The following is a 9,910-nucleotide window of genomic DNA, read 5'->3' on the forward strand; positions in this document are numbered from 1 at the left end:
TATGCATTCAGGAAAGTCCTGTTTCCTTCCTTTCCCCTCCATCCTCCTTTTTCTCCTATTTCAGAATGACCCTTGCACTAGATCAAACTGATGAAGAATATCTCAGGAACTGGGAACTTTCAAATAATGCTGTTATTATTTCAGTACAAGATGTAATTTCAAAAGTCACAAGGCACCAAGAATGAGAGTTCTAATATCCACATTAAAAAAAAAAAAAAAGAGCTGTGAGTATGAATGGGAAGAAATGAGTCCAATGGGCAAGTTGCCTAGATTTTGAAGCATTGAACATATTAAGAATGTGAATCAAGGGGTTTATTTAAATTTGTTAATGATCTTCTAAGTGGAAGAAAAAATCATGGGTGAAAACAAAAATACACTGGCATCTGCTGAAAACCCCACTCTGTAAGAAGGCAGGAGGCCTTCAGAGACTCCTACCAGTGATTAAGCTGCTTAGATCAGTGGCAGTTGCCTTTGCTTATTCAGCAGTCTGGATCCACCAAGCAAAAGCGGTGTTTCTAAATAAATTGCTTTGCAGAAGCCTTCTCCTTTCCTCCTCACAGAGCCAGGGAGCAAGGGGTAATCTCACTGGCTCCGGACAGCTACTGCTGGGAACAGGAACGTGCAGAAGAGGTAATTTATGTTACGCACTGCCATCTACTGTGTCTCTGGTCAAACTACGACATGAAGCTCAAGCCTAGAAAACATAGAACTTCAAAGAAAATTATCACTGTATGTCAATCCTGTTGTGCTTCAAGAGGGGATTCTACAAGGTTATGGAGAACAAAGCCATATCAATGCACAAATAAATACAAATGCCATATGTTGTTTTTAAAGATCCCAAGCTTTGTGTGGTGAAGGAGTTTGCCTATATTCTTTCATTTGGAAAGTAAGGATTCAACGTGTATTATTGTATTAACAAATTATAGCCTATACATATAAACTAGAACTATCTTCTGTGTCTTAAGATGCTTGTAAGACGATATAAAGACATCTTCCTGACTTTTATCCTATATGAAAATTTATGTTAACACCGAAGAGTGAGCTTCAGAAAATCTGTCAAATACATTTACTCATATTCCAGCCCAGAATGTCCTCAGGGCTGTAGCCATACCCTATTTATAGATAACCAGCTAAGTGATAATCTGAAGGAACAGCTGGCCTTTTAAAGTGCTAAGAGTGGACCACAAAGCATTACATGGAAACCACAGAGTGAGAAAATGCATAGACTCAGTGCAGTGCAGGACTTTGTGAAGGAAGCATCTGATTTTTCCAGGAAACCTTGGGGATATTGGCAGCCCTGAAAAAGTTCTGCCAGCTGCAGTAGGTCAAGTCATGGTATCACATTCTTCTCTCTGTAGAACAGGAATAATCAATCTAGTGGTGCATTGGTGCACTGCATTGTAGATCTCACAGAATCATAGAATCACAGTATCGTACAATATCCCAAGTTGGAAGGGACCCACAAGCATCATCAAGTCCAACTCCCAGATCCACACAGGACTGACCAAAAATCAGACCATGTGTCTGAGAATGTTGTTCAAATGCTTCTTGAACTCCAGCAGGCTTGGTGCCATGACCACTGCCCTGGAGAGCTTGTTGCAGTGCCCAACGACCTTCTTGGTGAAGAATCTTTTCCTAACAGCTAGCCTGAACCTCACCTGTTGCAGCTCCATGCCGTTCCCTCGGGTCCTGTCGCTGTCCCCAGAGAGCAGAGCTCAGCGCCTGCCCTTCCGCTCCCCTCGTGAGGGAGCTGCAGGCCACCATGAGGTCTCCCCTCAGTCTGCTCTTCTCCAGGCTGAACAATCCAAGTGACTTCAGCTGCACATATATCTTGCCTTCCAGACCCTTCACCAACTTTGCAGCCCTCCTTTGGACACTCTCTGATAGTTTTAGGTCCTTCTTATACTGTGACACCCAAAACTGCAGACAGTGCTCAAGGTGAGGCCACACCAGTGCAGAACGGGACAATCCCTTCCGTCGACTGGCTAGCAATTTCGTGCCTGATGCAGCCCAGGGTACGGCTGGCCATTTTGGCTGCCAGGGCATGCTGCTCTCTCATATACAACCTGCTATCAACCAGAACTGCCGGATCCCTTTCTGCGAGGCAGCTCTCAAACCTCTCATCCCCCAGTCTGTACATACAGCCAGAGTTTCTCCGTCCCAGCTTCAGAATCCAGTACTTGCTCCTGGTAAATTTCATGCAGTTGGTGATTGCCCATCCCTCTAATTTGTCAAGATCCCTCTGCAAGGCCTCTCTGCCCTTGAGGGAGGCAACAGCTCCTTCCGATTTAGTATCATCTGCAAACTTACTTAGTATGCATTTGAGTCCTGCATCCAGATCATTTATGAAAACATTAAAGAGAACTGGCCCCACAATGAGAACTTTGGAAAAAAATGTAAGATCTGTTCATTTACAAACATGGGCCTGTTTTCCATCCAGATGCTGTATCCTCTCCATGCATGAAATCATGTATCTATTCCATAACATCTTTTGTAGCTTCACCTGTTTTTGTTTGTTTGTTTGTTTTTTGTTTGTTCTTCATGGTATTTTTCTCCACTTGAACATTGTAACAATGTACAAAGAGGAAGAATTGCTGCTGGGAAAAGAAAAATTTTTTTAAATCTCTTTACCCACGCTACCCACTCTGCCTGATTCTACCAGTCCTCAATCATTATTTTGCTTCAAGGCAGGAAAGGTTAAGTGATGGAAGTAGTTTCAGCATGTGTCCAGGTTAGAGATGAAAACCCACACATTTAGCAATGTATGAAGTCAGAATGAATGACAATTTTAAGGCTATTTTATTTTCATGCTTCTTTTTAATATTTCTTCATTTCATTTGGGTACCTCATTGCCTGAAGCCATGTACTATTTTAAATTACTTGCCATTCTTACTAGGATTAACCTAAGTTAGTAGAGGGGCTTTTTTTCCTTCATTGCAACTCTAACCATGTGTGGGACTATAGCTCCCATTACACTGATAGATATTATTTTCAGATTGTGGTACCTGGCATTTTCACAATTAAACTACTGGAACATGAACTACATGAAAGTATGATCCAAGGGTGTAAAATAGGTTGGCAAACCATAATTGAGGAGTTACATGCAATCTACTATTAGGATGGAGCTACGCATTGTACACGGTCCCATAAGGCATACCTAGAGTCCCATGCAACATGGTATTTTCATTATTTTTGTGGTTTATCATATTTACAGATATGGGAATATATTGAAAGATTGATATAGAATTGAAAAGGATCATAACAAATCAAAGACACAGTCCGCTGAAACAGTGGACTGGACAGACATTATTCAAAGGGGGTGTGCACAATATATGGTACCTAGACAAGGACAGTCAGCTGCACAGGTACTGGAAGGCAAATGGCTAAACAGTAACTCTGAAAGAAAAGAAACTGGCAGTTACTGTAGATCTACAAGCTAACCATGACTCAACAACATAACACTACTGAAAAAAAAAAAAAAAAAAACATGTTGATGTAAATAAATAGAAATATAATTTGTAAGACTGGCAGGATCGTCTCTCTATCTTGCACAGCACTGTTCAAACTTCAGCTGGACTTTTCTTAAAGAAAATGTTAAACTTGCTGGAAAGGGTACTGAAGAGACTGATGATTGATTGAGGTCTGGAAAAAAAGTCTAGGAGGAAAGAATGAGGGTATTTGACCTCTTTAACCTATAGCAGAAAAGACTGAGAGGGATCATGAGAACAGCCTTCACATGTAAAAGACTGTTGTTAAGAAGGGATAAATTTGTTCCTTGTGCTCATTGTGGAGGAAACAGAAGGTAATGGTATAAAATTTTTGCTAGAAAATTTCATAATACACACTAGAATATTCCTCCTGACAGTAAAAAAGCAGTGGAGGATTCTGGAACCTTCATCCTTGAAAATCTTGTCTAATCTAAATCTATCCTCTTTTAGTTTAAGCCCATTACCCCTTGTCCTATCTACCCGAGTAAGGAGTACTCCTGCATTGTTTTTATAAGATCCCTTTAAGTACTGAAAGGCCACAATGAGATCTCCCCGGAGCCTTCTCTTCTCCGGGCTGAACATCCCCAGCTCTCCCAGCCTTTCTTCATACGAGAGGTGCTCCAGCTCTCTGATCATCTTTGTGGCCCTCCTCTGGTCTTGCTCTAACAGGTCCACACCTTTCTTGTGCTGGGGACCCAATACTTTCTTGCGCTGGGGGCCCATCCTTTCACATATTATGGAGGAGCAAACACTACTGACCTTAGAAAATGTTGCCTGTAGGGAACAATGTGCAAAGTGGTCTTTTATTATTGTTTATTTATTATTCAGGAAGAGGCAAGTTGCTACTACGGTAGTTAGAGGGCTGGAGCATATGATATACAAGCAGGTGCTGAGGAACCTGGGTCTACTTAAGCCTGGAGAGAAGGGAGGTGGTGGGTGATCTAACTGCAGCCTTTGTACAGCTTAAATGGGGTTGGAGAGAAGATGAAGTCAGATATCTTAGAGGGGCCCAACAACAGCCAAGAGGCAACAAACATGGACTGCAACAAGAGAAATTCCAGTAAGATAAATATAAGGAAAAAAATGTTTTACAGTGATACCAGTTAAACACTGCACAGATTCTCAGGGAGGCTGTGAAATCCCCATCCTTTAATATTTTCAGCACTTGACCAAAAAAAGCTCTGTGTCAGCTGTCAGTTCAAGCAGATTTAAAAAGGTGCTGAATGCTGGAATGAAGGCTTTTTTCTTTGAATTTTAGGTTGGAGTGAGGGAAGGAAGGTTGTTTGTTTGGGGGTTTGTTTTTTTTGTTTGTTTGTGTTTATTTATAGTTTTTTGGTTTGGTTTAGTTTTGGTGCAAGGTAGGTGGTTGTTTGCTTTTGATCGCTAAAAATAAAATCTCTGGGGGCAAAAATAACTCTTGTAATATGGCAGTGTTTGCAAGAGGTTTGTACCAAATTATCGAGTGTGGTATGTGCAGACACTAGCTGCAGCCACAGGCCAGTTAAGGGGTTTATTGAAAGTACTGACTACAATGCACATTAAATACTCCCTTATTTCTACCTCAAGTAGCAACCAACATGAGCAAGGATGGCATCTCTGTCTTGATCTGTAGGACTTGACACTAGAAGAAATTCAGCATCTTGGATTTTTTTATTCCCTTCAAGTTTTTTCCATGATAAAAGCTTTATTTCATTGTATTTACAGTTGATCACAATCTTTATCTTAAAACAAATCTGTTTCTTGTACCCAGGGTATTTAATTCCATTGTGTGCACTGAGTTCTTGGTTGTTAAAAGTTTCTTCTAAGAAACTCAACAGCTGGCATTGATTTCTTTTTTTTTTTTTTTTTTTTTAAGAGCATTGCAAAACTATTTCTTTGGGGGGCTGGGGAACGAACATATGTGAAGAATTAAATCAACTTTCAAAAAATATCCAAAAGCAGTGTTTGCCCAGTGCTGGCATCATGCCAGCTTCAACACTATCTCTTTAGTTCTATGGCAAGCTGTTTGCAGAGATATTTCTGATATCATTTCCTTACCTCCATTGCAAAATCCTTTTTTATAAGGTGTAAGGTTCTATACTACAGATCTGGGAGCTATATTAAAGGATGTTGTTATAGGACAAAAACAAGAAGGTAGCTAGAAAGCTGGAAAGGAAGCTAAATTCACAGCTTCAAAAAAATTCCAAGGGGATTCCAGAGAGATTGTATTTCAGTGTTTTAATGTGTTGTGCATGATAAAAAAGAAAAAAAAATAGTAAAGAATTCTAACAACCATACCAAATACTGTACCATAAGTCAACTAAAGGAAAAAAAAAATGAAAAGACAGTAGAACTCTTCCCTCATATATGGTACAATTCAACATCATATATTATCCTTACACTCACTTGTTCATACCCAGATTCATCTCTTCTACCTGAGAGATTTACAGTACATGGTCACCGTAGACTAGCTTTATATGAATGGAAAGAGAAAGGCAACATCACAGAGGTGTTTACCACTTGAGTAAGATGAAGATGCACATTGTCTAAGATCAAGTATAGAAAGATCTAAAGCAGACTCCAAGCTCCTGCTGTAATGGTTGAGTTAGATACTTACAAATGTGAGAATAAATGCATCCAACAGACCCACCTACAACATAAAGAACACCCTTTAAGGAGAAGAAATACATGTGCCAGTAAATACAGTAAAACTCTTAAAGAGGTTTTAACAGAGGCTGAAGGAAAGAGGTCTTTAAGACAAAACTGTAAATTATTGACAGAAAATGAGACACACAGATACTTTGGTTAAAACAGAAAAATAACCTCCTACCCAAAGCCACCAAAAAAAAATTGCTGCAGGCATTACTATGAATTCAAAACAAAGTGCAAAGCAAAATAACTGTTTTCCTCTAGACCATCAGCATCCTTCAACTGAGAAAGTTCATATCTGAGGAAGAAAACATTTCTTCATTTATTTATGTAGTCACTCCGATGCCAGGACTTTCTTTAAAAAAAAAAAAAAAAAAAAAGTACTCTCCAGCTATTGCTTCTTCATTCCACCTGGGTCTTCTTAAGCCCATTAGTTAGGAATGATACCCTGCGGGTTCTTTCCTTACATAGGAGATCCAGCTGCACTTCTGCATCCTTACCATGCCTGGGCATGTTACTGTGGGTGATATTGTGCTGAACTGTGACAAAATACAATAACCACAGCTCACAATTTTGTCACTGGCCTTATTTAAAGTGTTCTCAATATGAAAGCAATACCCTACTTCTTTCTGAGGTAGAATAGTTGCTGCCAACTCACATAATACTCGTGGTTATTTTAAACTAACAGACTGAGCAGATTTCTGATGAATAGCTTACTTTTTAGAAGTGTTCATGTCTCTTTACATAATAATTACTGTGATGTATACCACAGAGCAATTGAAATTATGGAGACGCCATCAGAAGAAAGGAATGGAAAATATCAGAGCATGCATAAAAAGACTACTTGGCATATTTGCAAATAAATTTCAAAACTATAACATTGTTGATATTATGGTTGTTCATTATTATTAGCCAACATATGTTTATCATAACCAATACGATCAGGAAAAAAAAGAAGAAAAAAAAAGTATCTAGAAGAGAAAATAAATTGTGACTGCAAAATTCACCAGAAAAGACTAATCCTGTTTTCAGTGGATGGCTTCAAAAAGAAAGGGCACCAACTTGCAATTGATTTTCCTTGTACATGCTCATAACAGGTGGGAAACAGAGCTATTTGATATATCTCAACCTGCAATGGAAGAAAACAATTTTAAGCCACATATAAGTCACACAGCGAGACAGACATCTTAATCAAGTCAAGACGTCATGCCTGTAGGTCAGGGTCAACAAGGTGCAAGGCCAGAAACAGGCACAACCATAATACAGCTCAGGCAAGGACCAGGTTAAATACGGCTCCCAAAGCAAGGTAAGGGAGCTGCCAACAAGGCTTCTCTTCTGCGAAGCTGGACCACACCTCCTGCACTGCCAGGCACAAAGCACAAAGCATGAGCCTACTGCAACACCTGAAACCTCTGCTATCACAGTGCACAGGAACAGACTGTAGGTATGAGCACAGCATATTATATTGATAGATGAAGCACCTTGAGTTACAGAACAAAGGTTTTATAAAAGCCAGATCTTCTCAACACAAAGCTATTTGGAGCATGTTTGAGTTAGCATTACTTTTTTCCTCTCTAGTATCTTGTGCTTCAGGAAGAAATTCAAAAATTTAAAAATACTGAACAAAGACTTCTCTAATGGTTTGACAAGTGTGAAATACCAGTCTGTTTTCAGAAATGGCTTGTCATGGCCTTTGCTCACCTTAAATTTAGGTGGGAAGACTTCCCACCTAAATTTTGCAAACTCATGGGTCTGTGATAAGTATCAAATCTCAATAAGACATAAGTATCTCATGTGACCAAACAGGCCCTTTCATATCAACCAGTTTATTACCTGATGTAGGATTTATTGACTGCCTCTGGAAGGATTCCCCGACCCTCCTTACTCTCAGTACATTTATATACTTTTTAATATATAAAAGCTGAGACATACTGCATAGGAAGTATTTGGCTGCTCCATCTTAACAGAAAAGAATTGCACTTTCCCAAGAATCCTTCTGCCAGTCCTCCAGCTCTATCAAAAGCACACAGGCTTTCACAATGACTGCTGCCCACCAGGAATCAAATGGTTACTTCCTTACACAAGTAAACAATAGTCAACGTTAATCAGCCTTTAATCCATCAATTGCCCTTCAATAAGAAATATATTCATTTTATCCTTCAATAATCATGGTTTCAACTGAGCAGACCAGGGTCTGCTAGTTCTGTGAATAGGAGTATTTTTATTTTTGTTTTGTTTTTCAAAGGCCGCAAAAAAAAAAATCACACATTATACTTTCGAAAAGCCTCAAGACCCAGGAACCAGAAAAAATAGAAAAGTATAAAAACAAATTTTAAAAACTTGTTTTCTCTTCTTGTAACTGTTCAATCCATGCTTCTACCTGGTTTCAGGAGGCCTCAACAATCTAGGGGGAAAAAAAAGGCCCCACAAGCAATATTAGTTACTCCAAAAAACAGTATATATTATGGGACAGAGTTAAGTTAAAACTCTTAATTAAGAGATTAGGTGCAGTTTTTAGGGCTGGCCTCTGATCCATCTCAAAGTTTGCACAGCTACACATAAAAAAGAAGCCTAATCTAATGGATAGGCTCATTGTCACATCACATCATCACCACAAAGCTGCCAGAAATGTCACAAGTCTGTGTAATAACAAACTAGAAGGACCAGCAAATGACCCAGTAAATCAGTTATGAAAAACAAATAGCTGCTGAAATTTTATAAAAGCCAACAAAATCAGTGATCTCCCTTCTGCGCTTTTATGTTCCACAGATTTCATGAGGGCAAATGGAGAAATAAGAACTGCTTTAGGTGAACTTTGATTTCTGGAAATGCAGGAAACTGCTCCCCATGTATTTAGTTTGGTTCTGTCAGATTCACAGCTGAACCTTTACCAAAACATCACTTTTATTTTGCTCATGAAGAAAGTGCCACACATCTCAGTGTTCTTGTCTTTCTCCTTGTTTTTTCACATAAAGTGCTAGCAGACTGGATCAAATGCAACAACCTAAAGGTTACTCAAAAGGGATACCTGAGTAGAAAATTCTTGATTCTCAAACCTGTTATTGCTTTGGGGGAAGATGCCATTCAGATGCAACTCTTGCAGTTTACCTGAGCCTTTAGTTCATCACCATCTCTTAATATTATTTGGTTTTGTTTCAGTAAATTATTTTCTCTCTGACTAGTAGATTTACATTGCTATCTGGAGAAGCCTCATCTCTCACTAAATCTCATTTCAAGGCCAAACAAGACTGTAAGGATGTAAACAAATTATATATATATACATATATATAAATATATATATTTACATTTAAATCAGGAAGAAAAAAAAATAGTTTAACAAGTACACTGCTTTAGTTTACAGTAAACACAAAGAAAGCTCTTCAAGCTGCTGAGAAGTATCACTTTGATGCCTGTGTGTGATGAGCTACAGAGTTGGAATCAGAGGATAACATTTCATAAGAGAGTAATGCATTTCACCAGCATATCTGATATGGCAGCAAGATACAAATAGACTCAACAAGTCATTTCCACAGGCTGCTGGTGGCTTAGGGTGAGCTCCCCTAGCTCTGAATACACACAATACCGACATCTATATCTGAGACAGTTATTCAGACTCACACCCTGAAAAATAGCTGGGTGCCTCTAGAGAGTAATTAACCAGAACTAGTTTACATACTGGCCTTAGGATGAGATGGGTTGCTGCAGTTGTGTTAGATAAATCCAATTCTGTATATCTAAAACCTTATGCCCTTTTTCTTGCTGTACCCTGTTAGCTGGTAGAGGATCCCAGTGCT

General features: G+C 39.1%; 1 long non-coding RNA gene across 1 annotated transcript in view; it reads right to left on the bottom strand.

Annotated features, from left to right (window-relative positions):
• Nucleotides 1-169, bottom strand: part of LOC308192871 — a 79,509-nt gene extending 79,340 nt beyond the window's left edge. Inside the window, exon 1 of the long non-coding RNA XR_013949174.1 lies at nt 1-169. This exon is cut by the window's left edge and continues 262 nt beyond it. This is a non-coding gene — a long non-coding RNA (uncharacterized lncRNA).
• Between the last annotated feature and the right edge of the window lie 9,741 nt (nt 170-9,910).

Source organism: Anser brachyrhynchus, assembly GCF_964034855.1.
Source record: "Anser brachyrhynchus genome assembly, chromosome: 3".
In the NCBI taxonomy this organism is placed as follows: Eukaryota; Metazoa; Chordata; class Aves; order Anseriformes; family Anatidae; genus Anser; species Anser brachyrhynchus.